The sequence below is a fragment of the Temnothorax longispinosus genome, chromosome 5 (assembly GCF_030848805.1).
Source record: "Temnothorax longispinosus isolate EJ_2023e chromosome 5, Tlon_JGU_v1, whole genome shotgun sequence".
NCBI lineage: Eukaryota > Metazoa > Arthropoda > Insecta > Hymenoptera > Formicidae > Temnothorax > Temnothorax longispinosus.
In genome coordinates, this window is record NC_092362.1 from 16,136,338 (window position 1) to 16,161,789 (window position 25,452).

Genomic DNA, 25,452 nt, shown 5'->3' on the forward strand with positions numbered 1-25,452 from the left:
AAAAGAAATCAATCAGAAAGCTAAATTTAAACAGTATGCGTCATAGTAATGTACTCTCCGACGTCACAGCAATTTGCAACCATTCGATCACTCCAGTCATCTCATCGAGGATGCGTTCGTTGTATCACGGCGCGCAAAGCTGCGGTAATTCCAGCAATTACGGATTTTCCTGATTGTCATCGTTAATTTCCCAACGACAGAGAGTAACGCGTCGTTATCGTTTTTATCGGATACACGCGTGGCAAGCGCGGGGCCATTTCCAGGAATAACGGCGATGTCGCGGCGCCGCGCCGGTCCTTAAAAATCGCGGAGGATCCAAGGGATCCCGCATCCTCCCGAGGGGGCGGACGGGGTGGAAGGCGAGCACTCGGACGGCCTCGATCAACGATCAATCGTGAAACGGCCGCGATTATTTCACGTCAGTTTAATTAGCACGCGGCGCCGGTACGCCCGATAAAACTCAACGGAGAGAAGCAGCTAGGCGCACTTATCTCACGGGAATCTGATTTATGGCGAGTGACCATCGCGCACACGTGAACGCGCCGCGCGTATACGCGCGTGCATCTACGTGAACGTGACAACGAAGCGAGTGTCGGCCTGGTCGTGCGTGTAAAGTGGGGGAGGGGGGCCATCGCATTATAAGCAGTACACAAGCCGGAGCATGGGGTTCGGGGGGGAAGAACAGTCAAAAAATGAGGGGAGCGAGAAAGACAGTATTCCCGGTTGTGGGACACCATCGTCGATCGAAGGGTGCTGCCCAGTGCTGCCAGAGGAAGGAGGGGGGAAACAGGTCGCTGACCTGTCACCTCGTCCGCGTCACCTTTGCCATGCCGGGACTCATTCTCGAACGTATTCCGCGTTCGCTCGCGCTCAGCCGACCGGCCGACAAAGCGTCGCTACAGTTCGAACGTCATGAGTTCGCGGGTTGGATAATAAGAGGACGATCGACAAAGGAAGGCAAACACTCGCGGGCCTCGCGGCGATCGAGGCCATTCGTGAGCGAGCGCGCATTGACGGCGGGGTTCTCGTTGAAAGAATGATCACGGCGCGACGTCCGCGCGGATAAAGAGCCTTTCAGAAATAAGTAATCTTGATCGTCAGTCTATCATTTATCAATGCGACGTCTCGCGGCTGTATCGCAACAATGGCCGTAACTTGTCTCGCGATTACGTTTCTAATCTAAATTGTTATAGCGTCACGAGGCTCGCAATAGTGTCTCGTTGTTACTGTTCGTAACAAACTTTCAACCGAGATGTACACGTGAAATAATCTAAATGTTGGATGTAAATAAAATAAATAAATCACAGCTACATTTATATTATCTCGAAAAACTATTCTATGAAATGTTATCTGAAAACACATATTGGAAATTTTTTATTTGATATTTCCTATCATTCAATCCTAAAATAGCAGGATTAAAATTTTGGAATTAGAAAACATAGCCATATAAGCTACGTTACGTTATTATTTTACTTTGATAATTGCCTGCTTAGGCTGCTTATTATCACGTTACGCGGACCGAGCACGAATTTGCGGTCTTGAAACTCTTCACATCCTCGTTCTATCATCTTCCTGCTCACGCCATCTCTTAGGCCGCCTGTAAACTAAAAGGGATCCTTCGCGATACAAAGAGATGTGATATAAGGAGAGAAATATATTGTGCTCGCGATACGATTTCTTCGATCGATCGTCATTGAGATTCGAAGGACGCGCAGCTGTCACGTCGGCCGATGAAGAGCTCTCGGCACAATCATCAGGATGCAATAAACAAGAGTTGCGCATTATCACGCGAGGCCTGACCACTTCTCAAGATCCCGCGAGATGATTTATATCTCGCGTATGTTTCGTCGTTAACTGTCATATCTTGGGAAACTGGCCGGAGCCTCACGGCCGATCCCCCCCGTCGCCGATAATAACGCGCGCGTGCAAGCGGCGCGGTATCTCGTTACAATGGCATTTGACGCGTGCAAACTGCGAGCGATAAAATTAGCATTCGACAAGGCGGCGTTGCTTAACAAATGATTAAATCTCCTACGTAATATCGCCTTCCTCCTCCCCTCCGCGGCTGCCGCCGTTCCTCCCCCATCGTCTAAGCGCGTGTCGCTTCCCATTTCTAGATCGTGTTCGCCGGACCGTTGATACGACACAATCGAATCCGTTCCAATATTACGCGACAAACTGGTTCTCGCGACTGAGCCCGTGAGCCGACGAACTCCTACGATCCGCCGTTCGGTCGACGATTGTTTGTACTCGATTTCTACGCTGTATAATGGCCGCGGTCCGCCAAGGGTCTCGACCCTATCCACTTACGCTCCCATTGTAATGCACAAATGCGCGGGTCGCGATCTCGGGGGCCCCCCTCTTTCCACGCGCATACTGTCCCCTGCAGGTTCTTCGAAGGATTAGGGTCAGCGCGCGCGATCACCCACTTGTTGCCCGTAATTTCTTTTTTCTTTTATTATAGTCGCGACTAGGCCTGCTACTCACGCACGACTGACTCTTTGCGCCTTCTTACGATTTATCTTAATAATACATACATTTTTTTAAGTTTCGCATTTTTCTGACGTTACACGCTTGCTAGTCACGTCACAGCTGAACGGAAAACGTAATACAAGTTTAAAAACGTTCATAAATTTAAAATTATTTCGCTAAATTATTATTTTCCATCGTATAAGTTTAGTGCTTCACTGTTGAATTATTATATCTTTACATTTACTAAAGTACCCTGGTTTTATCCTTGTACTTTCTACTCTTTGTCCTTATTAAGTTTCTCCGTAGAATTTTACTTGTAAACAATTTAATTATATGTTATTACATACTTAGCTGCCACTTCTTGTACGCTCGCTACATCTAAAAATTTTCATTCATGTTCTCGGCGGAGCTTAGCTACACTCGCGAGGAATTTTTTCTGTTAGTCTAATGCAACGTCAGTCTGCCTGACGTAATAAAGTGATCTATCCACCTCGATCCCCCCAGGGGATGAAACGACCACCGTGGAAGAAGATCGAGGAAGATCGTGCCAGGCCATGTACCCGGGGTCTTTCGCTCGCTCTCTTCTTACGTCAGCCCCTCTTCCTCGCCCTCTCGCTCTCTCTCCCTTTCTTTCTCGCTGACTGAGACGTCAACCCCCACCCTTCGACCTCTCGGCACGTAACCTTCCTACCTACTGCATCTACCCACCTACCAAACTACCGATCCTCCAGAAAGAAGAGGGAAGGCAATTTGTCGGTCCGGACGATGCGTATCTTACGCAGCGCCTCCGTCTATGGTCTACGTAATGTGCTCTCATCTTTCATCCTCATATGCCTTTTCAGTCGAACAGCGAATGAAAATAATCGCGTGTCGCGGCGCGGCGGTCGACTTCTATCGCTGAAGGACCACGAGAGGCCTGCCTGCAGTTCTGAGGTACTTGAATCTCTCCTGTCATCTTACAGCGGGCGTCTTGATGTCTATCAGGACGCGAAAGAGTAACGAAATTCGCATGTAAAATATTACTGCACTTTGACAAATTCAAAACCACTGGAAAATATGATTCAAGAGATCAATGTGTAAGTTTAAATAATACAGTAGCGAACATCTTTTACAAAGTTGCACTTGTAGATTAGATTAGTTTTTAACTCAATGCCTCAAGTGGAAAGAAAGTTATAAATATAGTCAAATAAATGGTGAAGATTATTAATTAACATAATATTGTGAAAAATATGGATATAAACACGACTCTTAATTACGTAGCAAATTCTTTTCACTAGATTAAAATATTCTTTTGCAACCCTTACAGAATTTAATACTGTAAGTGATTATTTGGCTTGTAATTAATTACTTATTTTGAGTATTAAAATAATTAAAAACAGTACTTCTAATACTAAAAAATAAGTAATTAATCACTAGCCAAATAATCACTTACAGTATTAAATTTCTGTAAGGGAAATAAAAGATTGAATAAAATAATTGAAAAAGAAAAAATCTTTGATTGAAGATTGTAGATAACGCTCCCATTGCACAAGAGAGAAAGAGAGAATCTACGAATCAAGATTGCAACGTAGTGTTGTTACCAATAGCAATGACTATGAAAGCAGAGGTTAAACGTAGCTATACGCGCCGCGTTCTCCACGGCGTGGCGTGTTAATCCTCGACTATTCGTCGTCACGACGGAACGGACACCCGGAGGGATCTCCTCGAGTGAGTTCTCCATTGAGCGATCTCGGCGTGGCGCGGCGCGCAACGCGACGCGATGTCTCGAGGTTTCGCGCCGAGGGGCCTTGAATCCACCGGCAGTGATTTGCCAAAAAAGAAGAGGCCTTCTCGGCGCGCGAGAGAAGACCGAGGGGGGGGGGGGGGGAAGGAAAAAAGGGAAGAAGACGAGTAGGAAGAAAACGATGCTTGTCAAACGCGACCGCGGACACCGGTGCGCCGCGGATATAATAAAGATGGCGATATAGGAGTCATAATGTAGTGGTGTGCTTGCGATGCACCGGTGCATCGTCGCGCATTCCGACGCTCCCACAAGAGAGAGAGAGGAGACGAGAGGAGAGGAGAGGCGAGGATCGAGCGAGACAAGACGGGGAGCAGCGGGGCGGTGTCGGAGAAGGCAGCGTCGTCCTCGTCAGCCTCTCACTCACGCGCTCGGGGCCCCGAGACAAGCCCTTACTAATGGAGGAAATAAATTTCGGATTAAATCGTAGCCCGGCTACTTTATAAGGCTGCTTGCTCTCGCCCGGATGGCGAGGTGAGGTGCATGTGTGACGCCATGGGCCCCTCCTGACATCCATGGACGGTCCACCATGTTCGTCGAACGGCCACCCCCTTTCCCCGCCTCCTCCTTTTCTCTCTCTCCCTCTATTTTCTTCCTTACTCTCCTTTTCACCCTGCCTCGCCACGTCTTAGCTATGGCTTCGTCCGCTTGTCTTTCCTTTCTCTCTTTCGTTTCTCTATATACTCTCGTCTTCTGATCCCCTGTCTGTTACTGTCCCCTCCGCGCGCCGATACGCATATAGACGAACGATCAACGTCCATGTGAAATGGAATACTTGCGTGTTGCTCCTGAACACGTGTACGTGCGCGATAATACGAAAGAGAGTGTGGCGGAAAAAGGAAGAAGTAGTAGAAGAAGAGGAGGTGAAGGAGGAGGAGGAGGAGGAGATGCAGGACGATGAAGGTGGGGTACCGAAGGGGGAAAAGTGGTTAGTGGGGGAAGATGACGGGATGAGGAGGGGGAGGGGGCAGGAGGGACCACGCTGCGCTGTCCTCCATAAATCTATCAGCCGCGGTTGTATAAATACGACTCAATGAGGCGGCCGTGAATCACCCTGACGTGCTTCATAAGTCCCGGGAGTTTATTAAACCGGCGGGCATTTCTCATGTCGAGGGATAAGATCAATACGGCCGCGCGCGGCCACGGTTGCCCCTAACCTCCGCGGGGTCCCTCCCTCGTCCCTCAACGTCTTTTCCCCTCCCCGGGCTTGTCCAGTCTCGCGGACCTAAATAATAAGGTAAATAATAGGAAATAATCGCCGGCCATCGCGTGAGCACGCCGCAGGACTCTGCCTCTCCGACGTGGTAACGCTCACTTTATTCCGAGACGCGGCCGTACTTGGGGGGCACGTTTCTCATAGCCAGAGGGGGGAAAACCGCTCCGCGCGCATTCCTCCGCATTACCGTGTCGCGATTACATTAAACTCGCAGTAACGCGCGCTGCCGCGCGATTGTTTCGAGAGTAACGTCGAGACGCGTTTACTCACCCGAGCTTTAAAGTCTCATTTTGAAGCTGGCGATCGAGGAATTCGGTCCTCGTGACAGCATATACGAGCGAACGGACGCCCAGAGCCGAGAGCGAGGACTCGTCGCGCAATTCCAAACGCATAAATCCCAATTGACGCGTGCCTCAGTAACGAGGATATAATATACGAGCGTTCTCCGAAAGACGTTCAGTCTTATTGGCGCGACGCAGAAGTTCGATCTTACAGCACTTACAACGTTTTTCGATAGTTTTTATGTTACAAGTTGTAAGAGTACGCGAAATCGGTCTATATATTTTAATTTATCTGTACAGGACATTCGTCGTTTCTTTATTAAATTCTTCAAATATGATATCCGAATGTGATTATGTCTTTTAAGAATGTAAAATTTCTTTACACTGTATTCAGTGCACTCACGGTATGACTCTATTTTTGCGCGACTCGCGATGCACAGATATTTCTAATTGCTACGTAGCATTACCGAGATCGAACGGCTTAAGGCGGGTTGCGTAGAGAGAGACAAATGGCCGATGGAAGACTCAAGAAAACAAGAGGCGGCTATGTAGGTGATGGCGCCGCGCCGGTCGGAAACTATATTCCTTACCCGGAATTGAGGGTTTAATTCGAATCGCTGCACGGAATCGCGCCCTCCTTTCGATGGTAACGCGGTCTTTAATTAGAGACCGATAAATTCTGACTCGGTAACCTCCCCTTTCCTCGGGATGTCAGCCTCTTTCTCTCTCCTATTTCTTTCCGTGCTCCAAGACACAAGAGTGTCCAGTCGGTTGGCCGTGGACCGCGAGTCATGAGAAAGAGTGACGACAATTTTCACCTTCGTTCTTGCGATTTCCCGAGTCGTATCTTTTTCCCGATAATGCGGATGAAACGGCGAAACAAACGTGCTTTGCAGTCGCTTGCATGTTCGCATAATATAGATGCGTTCATTGTGGGCGTCGCGCTGCACGCTCGTATACAGTTGTTTCGGCGTCCGATTATCTACTCGGCAGCATCGGCAAAGTTGTGATTTAGTATTTTCCACGCCGTTAATTTATTGCCAAGCCTACCACGTTACGGTTAAACATAGTTCATTACCGCGAGCTGTAATTAAAGCATATAATAACGAGTCGTAACCCTCGAGGCCTCCGCTCTTGTAAATCTTGTGGCCGACAACCCCGCTCGCTCGCCAGCCAGCCCTCACCTCGAGCACCCCACTTTGAGATCCGCGAAGAAGGTAGGAAGACGAAGTTGGTGAGTCAAAAAGAGAAAGAGAGAAAGAGAAAGAGGGGGGGGGAAGGAAAAAGAGGGAAACAGAGAAAGAGTGGAATCGCAAAAGAACTCGAGCAAAAAAGCGTGAAGGAGGAAGTTAGCAAGCTCGTTGAAAGCGAGGAAATAAATTAATGAACTCCTAATCAAAATGGTCGTCCCATTTCCTTTGTTCTTTTACTTACATGTGACGTGTTGAAGTTTCTGAACATCGAATAATCGCGAGTGCTGCCTCACGTTATTCATTTTAATGCCACTTTTAACGGTACAACGTAGTATTTTAACAAGAAACAAATTAATTAATTTCACACGAATTATGCAGGATTAAACAAAAGAAATACCAACACATAATTTATTAGTTCATATTTAAATTTCTAAACCTCATTATAAGTCGCCTCGCGGAGGAAACAGTTTCACTCGTATTCTCATGGGAATCTGAGGTAATCGTAAAAATTTAATCTCTCGATATCTTTTAATTGGTCATCACAAAATTCTGACGTAAAAAGAATTTAATTCTGCCTCCTTTAATGACTAAGCGCTGCAACGTTCACGACCGATTTAACATTGATCTAGAGTGAAGAATGAGATTACCGCTTACACATAAACGGAGGGTGCATAAACGCGCGGCCGTCCTGGATACGCGTCCCGCAACACCATACACGGAGATGCAGAAAATCGCTAGTTGGCGATTTACCTTCGTCCTCTGGGGCTTTAACGCGATTCGTGCTATCCATGGATGAACACGCTGCGACGTGTTGGCACGAAAGGCGGGGGATGTCTGGGATGGTGGCTGGGTTCGGAAGGAGGATGAGGAGTAGATGGAGGTTGAATGTTTCTTCTAGGAGCCCGCCGCGCGATTTATGGAGCGAAGTGACGGGAGGTGTTTATTGTGCAGCATCTGTTACGTTACTCTGGCTCTGCAGACCCTCCTCGCGCTCCCCGGCCCTACTCTCCCTCTTGCTGCCACTCTTTCTCGCTCTCCTACCCTTCCGCCGCCGGCTTTCTTTCTCTTTCCGCTGCTCGCTCGCTCATTCGTTCGTTCGTTCGTTCGTTCTCCAAGCTCTCGCAGGTTCACGCCAGCCCGCCGTCATACATACAACAGACGCCCTCGATTTATAGTTTTGAATTAGATGGAAGTAAAGGAAAGGTCGCTGGTTGCCGTTGCGTAAATTTCAACAACGCCGAGCTTTCGACCTCTCTCGTCTCTACTCCCCCGTCCCTCCCCTCTGATTCCCCCGCTCGCTCGCTCGCCTCTGGATTTCCGCACTTTCGATCCGCGCCGTCACGAATTCGCGCGACAATTGAAAAAGCTAATTGTCTTCGCTTAATTAAAATCCAGTCGTTATCTCGCGAATGCGTTTAATCATGCGTATCGCGCGCGCGCGGGTTCACCATGTTAAAATTTCGCTCGCGCCGCGCACGGTTTTGCAGATGCAGCCTTGATAAAAACATAATTATGAAACGTAGGAAGGACACACGCGCGGCGTACCGCGGACCGTCTTCCGAGCGACAGCGACCGCACCGAGAAGTAGAGGCGTAAATCTGCTCGGAGTAGCTACGTAGGAAAACAAGTTGTCACCGCTGGCTTCCACCTCCTTTATCTCGACAGAGTTTTTACAGTGGACACGGCGAATGTGTCGCCGTATCGAGATTAGCGGCGACATCGCCGGGCGTGAAGATCTCTGATTTCTCAGCTTGGACTTTCGATACATCAAACTCGTCTTCTCCTCGTACCGAACGAGCGACGCGTGAAGCTTCACACTGCTTGTTGTCTCCAATTTGCCAAATATTGAATCCGATAGCAAATTTATATTGAAGACAGTCACCAACATAAATTGATTGAAAATTAAAATTTATGGCGTTTTTATTGCACATATGATCTAAGTCGTTTTTATTTAAAAAAAAACATCAGAATAGCATATATATGTCATGATATTTTAAAATTAAAAATAATAATATTATATATATATTAAATTATTTTGAATTATTTTAATGTGAATTCTTTTGAATATAACATATTTATAAATGTGCCATATTCAAAAATCGTTGACCAACAAAGAGAAAAAAAACCGAATGGAGATTCGTAAAAATATTTTCACGCGGTAACTGTTTCAATGGCACGCGATATGTACCATTTGACACGAGTACTACATTGGTCCATTACAGTTTTATCATGTCGCTATACCATCCATTTACGTTAACACTTAGCGCTATAAAAATTAATAATATCAATGTTATATAGTCAATTGACTATTGAGCGCATTCGAGGGTTATATCGGTTAGAGGGTTATATCGCACCTACAATATAAATACATACGGCTGATCCTCTATTTCGATCGGTGTTAATAGTCGCACGCTCGTATTGCACTAAAAAAATATTCGCTTGTCGACGTAGGTCCAGCTCGATCAAATGCTATAATTAGCAATTATTCTATAATTCCGATAATTGGCCATCCGAGTATTCGAACGAGATCTTAATGCCGGCGAACCAGGGTGAACCACCTGGCAAAGACGCGCTCGCGTATCTCGCCGCTTGCGTCGCACTTTTGTGAAACGCTAATTGGTCGTCAAGAGGCGAGAAAACATTCCAGGAAGACGCGACGCGGCCGGCGGTTCTATACGCGCCGTCGAGCCGAGCCGAGCTGAGCGCGAGACGAGCGTTTTCATCGACCGTTCATTAACGTGAGAAAGGGTAATGCGGATTGACATCAGAGACGCATGCCGTTCGAGTTACGTGGACATCACGGTCTCGCGGTGCCATAAACGCATCGTCGGAACGCACTCAAGGCGCATCGCGGCACGGATACGGCACCTCCTCGGCCGTCCGATGAATTTCAACGGGGATAATATCCTGTCATCGTATAACCAATCCCAGCATCCGCGAATATGAGTTCTATGTTGCCGGTTTAATCGTGGCGCTCTGACGGATGCCCATAAACGCGAAGTTACGTCAATAATTTTCTTTTACGATGATGCAAATGGGACTGATATATTTGGGTATCGAAGAATTGCGCATTGAATTTATAGCTTCCGTACAAGGCTTGTCAGAGTAACAGAAAGATTAGACTGATTAGAAATGTTGCCTTTCAGAGTGATAATTATATCGACGAATAAGGATGCAATTCAAATAATAATTTAATAATAAATATTATATAACTAAATCTTCATTGTATGTATGTCACTTCTATTAGTTTTTTGTGGATATTTTCAAAATAATTCATTTATATATTTGACCTTATCAATTATTAAGTGTTATCCTGCCGAATTAATCGGCAGTCAAAGATCGCTCACAAATGCCGAGGTGGACGAACGGATGCCTGGTCGCCGCCACGCCCGCGATATAGCGTCCGAATACTCCGAATTGGCGGCCGACACTTCAGAATCGGAAGCAGCGAGATCGCTCGGTCGCCGAGTCCTCTTTGCAGCCTCGCGGCGGCGTCAAGTGCAGGCGGCGGCATGACGTCAGCCGCGCGACAGTCAACAAAGACCGGCGCGAGAACTACCGTCGGGAGTGGAGGAGGAGAAGGGGGGCATGGGGGAGAGGGCGATCTCGTCGAAGTCCGCGTTCGTACGAGAGCTCGCGCGTGTACATACGCGAAGCGTTTGCGGCGTAGAACGGCGGCGAGGGGGTTGCGAGGAGCGCGAGAGAGAGAGAGACCCGGGAGGGGCGGCGAGGGGTCGACTTGCCAGGGAGAGACGTGTCACTCACTCACTCCGTGTCACTTACACAAACAGACGTACATCACGGGCAGGCAGGCAGCTAGCTACGTGTTCCCTTTTATGTTCCCACACGCGCGCTCGCATAAACCTGTCAGTCTCGTGTCACGTGCAGCGCAGTCATTCACTGTCGCCGGCAGCGCACCGGCACTCACGACCGTCCTGTTGCCGGCGGTTGAGAGCAAACCCCCCCTTGTCCCCCCCCTTGCCCCTTACCCTGATAAATAAGAGTATGGTATAAGGAGCGTGTTCCTAGGAAATCCTGACGAAGAAGTTCGAACACAGCGGTCCGTCGTTCGAGCACGACGACAATTACGAGCTGGGAAGTGAGATTTCGCATACAGGATTGCGCATTGCGATTTAGCAGGATGTTACTCGAATGCTTGACAGATACCTCTGGTACGAAGTACAAATTGCGTCTCATTGATTAACCAACTTCGATATCTCTGATAATTCTACTCTGATTACGTTGTTCTGTCGTATCAGCATGTAGTACAATTGAGTACTTATACAAGTGATACACGATGAATGATGATTTAATTCCATCCACGCGACGTGCTATATTACGCCAATGGCGAATTGAATGAAAGTGCACATTAGAATATTAGAAAGATAACTCGTACAGATTTAAAAGTTGAATATTGAAAGCCAAAAGACACGCAAGTTATCGCACTAAAAAAAATAATCTTTATCTTAATCGATCGATTTCAGATTTTCTCCCGTTAGGCGAAACTAGTTCTAATATAATGTTTACAGTGAGTCGACTGCAGGCGGCAATAAATTCACATTGAATCCAGTTTAACTGGTTGACAGACGTACGTAATCGTATCGTTTAAATCTAGCTGTGTATTTATTAGCGATATTACAATTCCCATGGAAACATCGTATAAGTCAGAATCGGTATCAGCATAATTTACTACATCTGCAAATGACAATTTAACATTTCCTTCAAATCAGCATAACGGGCAGCGATTATTTGCGAACGTTATTAGCCGCACCCACGACAGATTGCACAATTTTGTTATACAGTCGATAATTTTATGAGCTTGGCCGCTTAGATAAACGAAGATAAAATTAGACGCAAAGTCCTTGCAGATCAATCTTGTCAATCAAGATTAAAAAATAAAGCGCATGGAAAGTTTCGCAGAGAAGAAATACTTAATTGACGGATCGCAAATGATGCGTAAAAAGCTGCGAGGCTGCGTTCTGAAGAATAGCGATGGAGCCATTGGAGCGGTGACGAAGGGGAGAGGAGGGCCCTGATAATTTCGCCACGTAAGTCAGATCGCGGATTATACGTATATCAAGCTCGTCCACGAGCGAACAGCGCGGAGCCCTCGAGGTTTTATGAGATATGAAAATGAGGACGGCCGTAATAAAAGTGATGTAGGAGGCTCCTCAGAGTCGTTCCTGAAGGCGCCACGAGTCACTCGTCAGGTTTATGCGGAGACGTCCATCATCTCCGTGACGTACTTCATTGCCTCCTGGGCAAACTCGGGCTCTCCGGCTCTACGTCCCGCCGCATCCCTCTTCTCCCTTCGCCTACCGCGCACCCCCCTGCCCTTCCGCGAACGGTCTCGCACGATCTCGCCCGCTCGGATCTCCCCCGACTTTTCTCTTTTTGATAGATTCTAGTTCCGTTTTATACGAGCTCCCTCTCGCCTTCGTGACTTTTTTCCCTTTGCGAAATCTACGACCCCGCGCCAAAAGCACTCGCCGCAATGTTCGCGCGTTCGTAACATCTCCGCGTTGCGTCATCGCGAGCTGCGTCGCTACGGAATTATCTGGGAGATTTCTTCCGAGGTCACGCGAATCTCGCGTATTTCCTCGAGAGAAAAACTAGTACTTGCGGAACAACGCGTTTCAATTTTTGATGCTCTCGAACATGTGATTCCGAGTCGATCTGAATTGAGTTCGATCAACGGAACGCGCCCCGAGTATGCGTAAACTCGAAACGAAAAGTTAAAAAACGATATACCTAGAGTTAAACGAACAACGTGAATATTTTTTCTGTCCGTTTTCAGAAGTCGCAGGATACGTAGGTCGTACTCACGTCCTCGAGGCCTCCGCCGTTACAACGTCCACCCTCGATGAAGCCCGGGGCCGAATCCCCAGTGATCTACGATTTTATTCGCCGATATACCATTCGGCCTTATCTTAAGGTGGAAGACCTTTTTTATGCCAACGGTCCAGGCCACCTTGAACGACAGGATCGCGATGGTATCCGCCGCGAGAGTCGACGATCGTAAATACACGTTATCGACGACGGGTTATGAACGTATCTTCGGCCGCGAAAAAAAGGGGGCCCCCGCGACATCAGCGGTTACGTACGATCGCGTCGTATCGATAAACCAAAGTGAAACGAGTCCGCGGCAACAAATTAACGGGCCGCCGCAATGTTGATTCGCGGTCCCCGAATGACTCATGGCTGACTATAATTACGCGGATACCTGGCGGCTCCGAGCGTATTAATCGTAAATTCGCGCGACTTACGAGCGCTTGACGGCGCGCGATCGGACCGTTTCTCTCTCTCTCTCTCTCCTGGGGCGTAGGTGGGAATGTATTTTTACGAGCTCCTCGCGGGCCTCGTCCGGAGAAATGTCGCCTCGAAACTAACCGAGGCGATTCGACGATCGTAATTCAGCATCGAACTGTGACATTTTGCAAATCTGCATCGATAGGCTGGCGGCTGTTTGTCGTGTCCGCGCGCTAAGTTACGACTTTATTCGACTGCGAACGGCGACGACGACTCGAGGAATCCGTATCCGCGCCGCCGGAGTGAGGTCGTCGTACTTTATGGATCGCGCGTTCACGGATACCCGGGATCGACGCGACATCAGCCGCGATTTCGCCGACTGACGGCTATAATTCTGACTGATCTACGTTCTCGCCGCGCTACAACACGTATCAAGGACTTCGACGAGCGTTTCGTCTTTTCTTTCTTTTTTTACGATCACGAGCGCCGATAATTTGAATACAGTATCGCGCCGAGAGATCAGTGGTGACGCGATCTCAAAGTCCGGCTAGCGCGAAATTAGCATTTACAATTCGCGAATAAATATCGGAGAGTGTTAAATGAATTGTCACAGCTTTCGGACGTCGATTGCCAGACGGTAAATATAGACGGAAGGAGAAAGCAGAAGTCGCCCGCGATCTGTATTTTATCTTGCTTGATTGAGAATTTGTCATAGTTGTTTAGTCAAATTTGCGAAGACGAATAAACTCTTATATTTCTCAGAAAAACATGGATCAAATGTTCGTCAAGCATATTTGGCAATTTCGTTGATTAATTATAGTCATTATAATAATTTATTTAACAAGCAGAAATAAGGAATAAACGAACAAGCCTTAAATAAAAAATTAGCTTATTAATGGACGCATATACGTCACACGCTGATATATCCGGTTACAAGCTTTATCGCTCCCTGTTAATCGAATGTGCCGTTTCCGTAAACAACGGATTCGATTCTCGCGAAGGTAAAAATCGAATTTTTACATATCTCGTTGACGTTTCTTCCGTTCCTCGACACTGGCGCGGGACGACCCTTTGTTTTTCTCCGCGGCAACACGGAAAAGTGAAATATTCCCGTGTAAGACACGATCCTCGAACGTACGCGAACACGAGGGAGCGCGACGGCAAAGGAGAATCTAACGTAGCGAGGGAGGGAGAGAGCGTGTCGGGGACAAACTCGGTTACGAAGAGGATTCTCGGCTGCGGGAAGGAGGCAGCAAGGAAACAGGAGGGAACCCGGGGAAGAAACGTGGGCGCAGATAAATCGGTTTTGCCGCCGTGAGAGGCGGCTCGCGCGAACGTGTCTCCATTAAGGCAGGCAGAAACTCGCGTTGATCTCTCGACGAGAGCCCGTTCCCGCAGCCTTTCGTCCCGCGGTCCCGGTGTGAATGAGGCCTTAAGCGAGGTAGGAAAGAGAGCAAAACTATTCGCAGAAGTGGACGCGCGAGGTGACCATTTGATGGACAGCCGAGGCACTGACCCGAGGAAGTTCTTGTTCCTCTCCCCCTCTCTCTCTTGCTCTCCGCCTTTTCACTCTCCGCATTCTACTCTTCTCTGTCCTTCTTTTTACGATTTCATTGCATAGCTATTCCGCTGAACGTGATTGCTTTAAAGCGTACCGAGAGATATTTCAAATGGAAATTGTTTTAATGCCTAGCCACCCGACAAAGATCTCGGAATTTCGATCCTCTCGCCACATTAGTTCTGTTTCAATGTGTATGGCTTGCTATTTGTAATTTACATTATTTGGCGTGTTATTCTAATATCAAGATAAATTCTATTGTTAAAACAATACATTCTCTGTGCTACAAATATGCATTTAGCTGTAATTTATTATGGGATGAAAATGATAATCATCATACAAAAATATCTTACTTATTTCAAAGTATCCCATTGTACTTTCTGCTGTAAGAATCAAATGTATATAAAAGTTTGTTTTCGAGAAACGCTGTTTTCGTCATTTTCCGATATATCACAAAAAATACGTTCCACAAATTTTCGATTTTTTCAACGCAAACCGGAAACTCATTTCCGCGTTTTCAGTCTGTTGCCTAGCTAGCGACTTATATAAAACGAATATCATGCGGTAGTAATTAGACGATAAAGTCTTCGTCGCGCATTTATGAATGATAACGCTGACGAGAGAGACATCGCTATTATCAGATATCATCACGGAGAACGCATCGTGACACACTTAAGTGGACCCTGCATGCGTCTTCCGACACGGTGGCCCCGAAATCTCCTCTCGGAGACGTTCACCGACAGAAGAGGATACGAAGAGGGAGAAGAGGAAACGTGGGCCGAGCGAAAAGAGAGACGGGTGCGCTATTTTTGCACGAGCGCTAAGAAGTCATCCCTCTCAACCGTCCCCTCATCTCTCCCCTCTAGCCGTGTTGTCGCGCTACTTCTTCGCGAGGAGCGAAACCCGTTGCTCCTCGACAGGTGACAGCCCGAAATACGACAGTTCGATGTGGTCACTTGTCTCTCAGTCGTGTCGCGTCGTGAAATAAAACGTTCCTGCAGGAGCAGTGGTAGGGGGAGAATGAGAGAGGATGAGAAAGAGGGAAGCGCGCGGGAAGGGAAGCGAAGAGGGCTCGCAGTAGGATGCCACGGATGCTCTCGCATCGTCGCATCGACTACCTTCCCGCGCTTCATCGTATCGGAGTCTGTTCCCGCCCGGTCCATCCCTCCTTGTTCGCCCAACGCATTCCCACACCGCCCTCCTCTTCTTTATCTCTCTTTACGGACTTATTCCGTCTTTCCCTCACCGCGCCCGATATATTTACCGCCTCGTGTCGCCGAGTGGATCTTGTTTGTATCACACCGCTACTTCTCCGGGCCCGCTTGCCGTTCGCCCTCCAAAACTGTCTCGCCGCCCACGATTTATGTTTCCTCCGACCCAGCGGCGGATTGATCCCTTTTTGTTGTCGGATGTATACGTGTGCGGCGGCGCCTCCTTCACTCTCCTATCCCCCCCAACCTCCCTATCCCCTTTCTGCTCCCCGCACGCTCACGCGCGAGCACAGATCTCCCGCACACGACTCTGACTATCCCCGCGCGTCACGCAGTCGACGGCCTCCTCGTCCCAGGGTCCCCTTGCTTCACCTTCTTCCGAGACTTCTTTTCAGCGGTTCTGTCACCCTCACTCCTCTCCCCCGCCCGTTCGCTCTTTTCTTCCTTTGACGGCGCTTTATAGACTCGTGACTTCCGTATCGCGTGCGAGAGATTTACGCGCGAGCGCTCCTGGACGGACGATTGAGCATTACGGCTTCTCGGTGTCCGGAAGCTTTTACATCGACGACCGTGATGGACAAATAATTTACAAGTCAATTTTTACACTTGGTACTCTTTTTTCGCTTTCTCGTAAAAGTAAGTGATTTGACTTTTGTGGCATATGTCCATCTCACTTTTCAAGTATCGGAACTCTTTGTGAAGCAATATATTTGCAAGAAATTTCAGTAAGAATCTATTAATATACGCACTTTCTATATTGGTCACTAAATACAATCATCGGTGACAATTTTATGTGGTACCCGTCTTGACAAGAACCGAGAATTAATTACGCTCGGCGGTCTGCCGTCGCATTTTCGATTACCGCGTTTTTCCAGCATCCGCGCAATTTTCACGGTCGCGTACCACGAGGGTGTACATGGGTCCGTGAACTTTTTTTTCCAGCTCGTGTCACGCGAACGGAGACGAGTGCGCGAATCCGACAACGACAAAACCATCTTAAGGCCAGCGCGAGGCATTTCGCCGCAGAGAAACGGCGAGCGGAAGAGGAGTGAGGGTGAAAAGGAGACGGGAGACGAGAGGAGAAGAGTCAAGAGCGAGAGAGCGAGAGGCGCATTTGTAAATGCGGCACGTTCGGCTTTTAAACCTATCTGCATGACACGCAGGCAGGCCTGCACTTTCGAGTTACGATCTCGCGCACGGGATTTCGATAAATGCTAAACGCGAACACGTGAGCTTTCTCGTCGGGGCCACACTTTATTGCCCAGCGCCGAAGCGACCGAGGAGACTCCCCCTTGCAAACAACCACCGACACCGCAGCCCACCATCACCATCGTCGTTCGTTGCCTGCACACGCGCGAGATACATAAAATACACGCGTATGCGTTACCGGCAAACACACACAGAGGTACAGAAGAGACGCGAAGAGACGGGGCGATATCCTTCTCTCGCGCGTGCGAATGCGCAGAGGCAAAACGGTCCGAGGAATTTTTCAGGCTGACTGACGAGGCGAGATCCTCGTTACTCGAGTGCCATTGTAAGGTTCAGGGCATATACGTGCCCTTCCGCGAACCCACGTCCACCTCGACGCACGTGCAACGCGCCGCGCCTTGTCGGCTGCACCTGCATCTGCGCCCACGGACACGTTAGACACGTACCCGCTTTGTTTTGATCTACGTCGACGAGCAACGAGCGGCGTTCCAGTATCCACGTCTATATTCATATTCGATCTTCCCGCTTCAAGGTGCTCGCCCGCGCCGCGCGTTTAATAAAACATCAGGAATAAATATATTCGTGCGAACAAGTTTCTAAATTTGTTGATTAACCGTTTAAGTTTTTTGCGCTCATTTTTTTACGAAATTTTGAAGTATTTCTCACGTGAGGACAATATTACATCGTAACTTCGACATTTAAATTTAGTCTTCGCAATACAACATTGATACTTTTTCATATACATAACGTGAACAAGTATTACTTTGCATAATAGAAATTTTTTAGCTATTTTCGACCATCGCGACATCATCAGATAAAAAACTAAGCGTATAATAATAAATAATCCGTCTGGATGAAAGGTATACATTTTCGCGGCACGTTGTCATTCTAATTTCAGCATAGCGATAAATAAAGACTTCTCGATTACCACTCGTACCTCTGTCATCGCGGATACGAGCACTCTCGCGCGGCCATCTCCACTCGAGCTTCTGTCCCTTTGCCATACCTTGACAACGACAGAATTACTGTTGTGTAACGTCATAAACGTCGAGGGGTCTCGGAACAAGACGCGTTCTCGCGGGTATGCGAAAAAGACGAAGGGGACACGGACACGAGAGGAGGAGAAGGAGCGGGGAAATGCGGACCAAGTGACGATAACTGTCCGAGGCTGCATCTGCTCAGAAGTCATTTGCAAACATCGTGAACGACGTAAATCAATCGCGGGCGCAGTTGTCACGAGTTTTCGCGCGCCGCGGGCAGATTAATTCTCGCTTTGATACGCAACCTTTCCGAGAAAGATGAATACCGCCTCTCTCTGAAACGCTCTTGATTCCGTCCGCTTTTGACCGAACTGTTGCTCGTAAATTAATTCACAGTCTCCTGTCACGGAGATACAGTCTCCGATTGTGCGGTTATATTTTCTATCTGCCGTATGAGAGATAAATATACGAACAGTTATACATTCATAACAAATTTTGTATTGCGGTTATATAATAGTTTATCAAGATGGATGGACTATACCTATCACATTTAACCAACATGTTTTTTTGAATTTTTGAAATAAAAAAATAGAAGACGATTTTATATCTGCTTTTACTATTAATCTACTTTAAATAAAAGTCCATAAATTTCTTCGTAAAAGAAATATTTTCGTTTAGGTATTCGAGGCACGAACAGATACTTCAAGATAAAGATAGATTTTTCCGTTATAAAACGATATAGAATATTTTTCACCGGACGAAATATTGCTAGCAACGTAATCGAGTATTCTGACAATGAGTTAGGCGGGCAACTTTGACGAGTCGACTTGACACGAGCCAAAGAGAGCAAATGAATCCGATCGGAAAACAATTCCCGAACAGGAGGGGCGGAGTTGCTGGAAACGTATCGGCGAGATAAAGAGAAGACTTAATTTTCTTCAAGAGCATATCGATTCGGTCTATGTCGGGACCAATGACCTTGGATATCCACCCGGTACATATCCGCAGCCAGAGAAAGAGAGCTATTGTAAAGAGCTCTCGGAGCTTTATTATAGTACACGCCATTCCGTTTCGCGGGCATTCCGTCGCTGACGTGCACGACCCGATGGCGATCCAATTTATGATAATGAATCCCGGAATTTATGACCGTCTTATAATAGAGATATACGCGATGGTGCAAGATGGTGCCCGGTGTAAATTTAGAGTTTGCCTCCGCGTGCCTGCGGTCCATCCGTCCATCCGTGCGTCCATTAAGTCCGTTCCTTTCCTTCGATGGATGGGTGCAACGCCACGGCTGACGTCAGCGTGCATTCGCTCGACAAATTTGCGTCTCGCATTCCCGCCGTACAAGGTCGCCTTCGGGAAGCCGCGTCTAGATAGCCGCCACGTAAGACGATAGCTCGTAAAAGCGTCTGATACCGTGATATATTTTATCCCGAAGAGAAATTATTATTAAACACCACATGTCGAGACGGAGATTCGCGCGTGGCGCGCTGCGCGAAAACTTTCGCGTGCGTTTCGCGCAGTGCGGCTCACGCGAGGGGACTGTCAATAAAAATACGATTTATTTCGCGCACGAAGCCATCCTTATTAACCTCCTTGCTCCGCGTTCTCGTATCCACGTTGGAAACGTCATTTGTCTGTTAATTTAACCCTGTAATTTGTGCCGTGATTTACGACACAGGCGATAATATCTTTAAGACGGGAGATTTTATTTAGATTAAGCGACGAGATGCGCGCGCGCGAAAACAATTGCACGTGGATCGCTTCAACGCGTCCCGACATATTGTCCGCCTGGAAAGTGAAACTTGAACAAACTTCCTACACACTCTAGACGCGAGATGTACATGTGTAAATACTTGAGAATAACATTTAAGCGTTAACAAATGTAACTTGTCTATATAAGTTATAATATAAATTATATATCAAATATCAATCATTTCCTTTGTTACATTTTTCTTAGTATTTAAGCCTTTCCTTCGTTCGAAAAACGGAGGTGCAAAAAGGAAAGCATTAATTCTGAACGACAGCACGTCTGGTTCGGTTGAAAAACTTCGCCAGCAGTACACGTTCAGGCGTTGCCCAGGTATTTCCTCTACGTGATCGACGCCGACGATGCCACCGCTATAAAAGACGACTATGCCGGCCGGCGTTCTCTTTCAGATCGTTCGCGCCGGGCCATCGATATTTAGAGGACGCTCCCGTAGCGGCCTCTTTATCCGATAGCAGTAAAATCGTATTCCAAACCGACCGTAAAGCTGGAGGACATCGTCGAGTTCGAGAATGCGGGGGGGCGGCGAACGGACGGTATACGTGGGAGAGGGGTAGACGGCGTACACTCGGTTTGCAAGACACGTCGCAGGGTTGACCCAACCCCTTCCTCACCCCCGTCGGTCAGCTCTCTCACTTTCTCTTTCTCTCTCTCGTCGTGTACGGTCTCTCTGTCTGGTCCTACTGTCTTTCTCTCTCTCCTTCTCACGCGCGCGCGATCTACCTTTCTCTTTCTTGTCCTCTCTCTCTCTCTCTTTCTCTCTCGTCCTCTCTGCAGCGACGACCCCTCAGGGCTGCCCGTTACTTTAGCATCAACAACAATCTCCACCGGCGAGCGCCGTTATTCCGTTAGTGTCTTAGTGGCAGCGGAACCGGCGGCACCAATACACCGGTAGACGGGGTTGTCAGTGGTGTGTGAGCGCGGAGTTCGAGTGGACTCTCTCCTCCTCCTCCTCCTCCTTCTTCGTCGTCCATCCCGTCGTTCCTCCGTCCCTCTTTTCTCGTGGGCGCTCGCTCGCTACTCGTCTTCCTCCTCTTTGTCGCTCACCCTGCCCTCACCCCCTTGCCACCGACGACCGGCCTTTCTGTCTTGCTCGGCCACGGTCCACTCTCCAGCCAGTAATTAAACAGCCACGAGGCGGGCAAATTGAATCAGTCGAAGAGACAAGGGAGCGTCGACGCAGAGGTGACGGCCAACTAGCCGCAACTATGGTGTCTATAGTGAAGGGGCCATCGCGGCGTTCTCGCGTAGGTATAGGTGCGAGGCCGAAGCCGGACAAAATGCGGGGACGGGAGTGGAAGAGGGGAATCGCCTGGCTTACAGGAGCTAGGTGGACGGATACATCCTGGTCTGGAAGCCACCCACTCCACCGAGAGCCCGGGGAGAGTTCGGGCTATGGACCGCCGCCCATCGCGTCGTCCTTCCACCGGCGTCGTTGCCTGACGATGTTGCATTAACTCCCCGTCCTCCCTAAGTGCTAAGTTTACCCCAAGATTGCATAATGCCCGGCCTGCGTGTAGACGATCGTATTGGCGATATCTACGAACGAGAAGACGTTCGATTACGCGCGCGTGTGCGTAAAACGCGTCGGTTCCGTGGCGTGTTGTCGGCATAACGGCTCGTTTGATAGGCTCGTGCATCAAAATGATACGCTACAAAATGATGGATCGTTATTGATAACGGCCAGCTCCCTATGGGAGATAAGTTTCTTGCTCCGACGTGGAGAATGCGGAACTGTATTTCGTGACCGGGGCGGCAAAACGGGGACGAAATTTAAGTTAAGAGCCATCTCGCAACTCCTCTCTTTTCCTCCAAAGAACGTAACACGATCACACGTGCGCGACGTAATTTTTGTAAAACTGCTCTTTTAATTAGACGTTACCGATAAACATTATTTAAATATAACTATTCACGAATCAATATCGTATATCACTATTTAGAAAAAAATGATGTCAATCCCAGACAACGTGGCATTTTATAAAGCGGTATTACGTAACATTGAAAGAAGCTTAATCGGAGTTTTAAACGGAAGTTAAGTCATACTAAAGTTTTACTTCCGGAAAAATGGTGTGCGCGAGGAAGAATCTAAATACCGAGCGAGCTCCATAACCGCGGCGAGGCGCCATTCTCCAGGATTCATCGAAGGCACCCTTCGTTACGACCACGGCGGTATAATGAAAATATAACAGTTCCTATGCCGCGGAGTTCGTCTGGCAGCCTTCTGGCGCATCAACCTGACACATAAACTCTTATTATGCTATACGTTACCGGGCGGGGGCGCTAATGGAGCCACAAGTCAGCCGGGTATCGTGGCGAGCACCTTGCCGCTGCACCCGTCTACTTATTTTATATTTAAGCGCCGTAAAGAAGGAGCTACTTACCGGACGAAAGGGATATTTAATAATAAATTTTCGCGCGCCGACTCCGACCATCACGAGCGTCGGCGTCGAGCGTTTATCGGCGACGAGCGACGACCTTGATCCTAATTTTCCTCACGCTACTTCGCAGTTGCGTCCTGCGTAAACGGAGATAATCGGGGTGGTCGTATAACGTACGCGCGCCCGCGCGCGCGGATAAAAGTCGCCTCGTCGCGCTCAACGTAATTCAAGTTTTTCCGAGGCAAGCGAGAGGTTGCGCGCGATGGCAGCAATAACAGTATAAATATTTCAACGCTCGCGCGCGCCCACCCTATCCTTGGTAAATGAGCGTCGCACACATTCATGGCCCGGACCAAGTCCGTCGAGGGGAAAATTTGACGACACGACGGGTCTCGTCGACCTAGTCGTCGCTCGACAATCGGCGACCGTCGACCGTCGACCATCGACGATTTAATTGTCGTCGAGTTCGCACGCGCGAGTAAACACGCGCGCGCGCGCGCGCGTGAAATCGATAATCGCGAACGAAAACGTATCCATAAATTCCGCGACGCGGCCCGTGTACGGCTGTATGAAAATTACAAAGCTATTAATTATGACCGCGATAAATTAAGCAGCCGTGGGGCCATTATAGAGCGCGAGCCCCGGTGAATTGTTGGTAAACTTGGTCCAAGTACGCAACACGGGCGTTGGTAGTGCTCTCTCGGCCCAACGCGGCTCACCAGGCATATAATAATGGTTGGTTAGAATGCTAATATATGTCCGGACGGCGGTGGCACCGGGGGACCTTGCATCATCGGAGGACCCAACTGGGCACTCGCCCGTTCCTGGCCGGACACCGTATAATCTACACCCCGAGACGTTATTACTCCCCGAGACACTAAAACCACGTCGATGGAGCGGGGGTAACGCCACCACCGGCGAACCTTGCCCGCTGTCGAAGGACCGAAGCTGTTGGCTCTTTCCGGGCCACCTTGGTACCGACCATCTTCGAGCCACTCTCGAAGTCCCGTGAGGCTAATTGCTGAGAACCCGAATCCGACCTCATAGATTCGCCCCCTCCCCTCCCCTCCCCCTCCCTCGCGCTCATCGAACGACCGGGCAAACTTGAGAGAAATTGCGCCGGCAAATTTATAGCAGATGTAATATAAGTAGAGGACGGTCGTACGAGCTTTTTCCCTGATTGTTGGCGCTCGATACCATAACCGATGACCAGCAAGTCGCATTTCAAAGGGCGGCCCTTAAATCTCGGTCCCTTAATCCGTGGATCCGTCGTGGATACGTGTTCCTGAGCTTGATCGCTCCGGGGCTCCGGGGTCGAAACTTACTTGGCCAGTAGTGGTGGCGGACACTGGACAGACATTTGGAACTGGCATGAGACTCGGCCGGTAGATATGGCGAGAGCGGAAGGTTGTAGAGGGCAGAGAGACGGGGAGGAATGACGGGTCTCGGGCAAGAAGGAGATTTCCTTGCTGTCCCGTCCACATGCTCGATTCAGTTCACCGTCGAGTGGCGAAGTAAGGAAGTGTAGGTTACGGTGGTGGTCGAGAGGGCCGACACAATGCCCACCCTGCCGGGGGCCACGTCAGCTCGAGAGCACTGACCAGGACCTGGCTTTGTACCCGAAGATGTTCTAAGAAGGACTCGCAAACCGTCATCTCGTCGAGCTTCTTCCTCGTGTACACGCCGCGCACGGTCTTCCTAATAACTGGCGCCTTTATCAACATTGTGGAAATTAATTAATCCGTAATATACACATATGTATATCAGAAATTACCACGAATAATTACAGCGCTAAATTTCTTTCGATTTTATTAATTGTAATGTGTTCGAAAATTGTTTTACGCCATCTCATCGCCCGATCGCTGATTCTATTCTGCATTCTTGTTCTCTATGTTTGAGTGCGTGAAACGTTCCTATCGTTTAAAGCTGACTTCATGCTGTATTGGACGAGACGCTTACCCGAAATACATGTTGCGTGCAGGGGCGAGACGGTACCAGGCATACCGGCTTTACACGGGGGACGACAGGACGCATAATATAACGGACGTGCATAAATCCACGTGCCAGTCAACAATGTACATAAATACTAGCCCCTTGTAACGTGGTCTCTGCGGGTGGATAGCCGGAGCGGGCGGGGGAGGGGAGGAGAGGTTTGGTGCCAGGGGTGGTTGCCGGTTCGCCGGAGGGACGGTTTAGGGGAGAGTTGAGGTCGCGGCGGAGACTCGTGCAACAACTATGTGGTGTCGCAGTTCCTCACTCCGGGGGGACAGCCCTGTGGTTATGCTCGTCAGTGCGCGCGCGTTGCCGGGAGATGCCTCGAAGCGTTCGCTCCTCGGCCGGCCCGGGATGTATCGAATGAAATTTCGAGTAGGTCGATCGAGAGGCGACTCGTAATGTCGACTTCTCATGGGACGTATAAACTTCGATAATTCTCGGCGTGCTGTTATCCCGGACTCGTTGCAAAGTAATAACGACCAAGGTTTCGCGGTACTTTCCAAAGAAGCAATAAGGGTAGGGCCGTTTAAGTAACAGAGTAAGCAAGAGAGACGAAAGGAAGGGCGGGTAAGAAAAGCAGGGAGCAAAGAAGAAAAATAGAGAGACCGGAAGAGAGGAAAAAATTCCGAGGATCTTGTCGTACTCTCCGAAGGTGCGCGCTCGCGTTCGTAAATACATATATACGTTTCAATCTCCGGCGTAATCCTGGACGGGCGACGGTATTAGAAAAGTTTTTCCTGCTACTACATCACAACGCTTGCTTAGCCGGCTTACGCGTGCCCACTGTGTTCCGCTCCGTTCCTCCTCGCAGCCGCGTTGCTCGAAGTGAAACGAGGCGGACCACCGGTTCGCCGATCGCCGACGAAAAATCAGGAACTACGGGCGATGTCGATACGTAACTCCGGATTTTTCGTATACGGATGCTTCCGCGGTCGGACGACGCTATCTTCCTTTCCCCCCCCCCCCACCCAGAGGCCAGGAGGTAAAGGGCACTAGGGACCGGGACACCAGTTTCGCAATCTTATCCGGCTAGTACTGTCCCGTTATCCTCCCCGTGTGTACACCAGCTAGAGCGGATACGGGGTGACCTACCCTTTCCATCTGCGTTCCCTTTGCTATCTCTCGCCGTCCTTCGTCAACCGCTTTCTCTCTAGCTCCC

At 48.8% G+C, this 25,452-nt stretch overlaps 1 long non-coding RNA gene across 2 annotated transcripts in view; it reads right to left on the reverse strand.

Moving 5' to 3' along the window:
* Positions 1–10,427, reverse strand: part of LOC139813206 (uncharacterized) — a 33,080-nt gene extending 22,653 nt beyond the window's left edge. Inside the window, exon 1 of one of the 2 annotated variants that reach the window (XR_011732070.1) lies at positions 10,290–10,427. This is a non-coding gene — a long non-coding RNA (uncharacterized lncRNA). Of the gene's footprint in view, positions 1–10,232 lie in introns of both variants that reach the window. The other variant, XR_011732071.1, reaches the window with a different exon arrangement.
* Between the last annotated feature and the right edge of the window lie 15,025 nt (positions 10,428–25,452).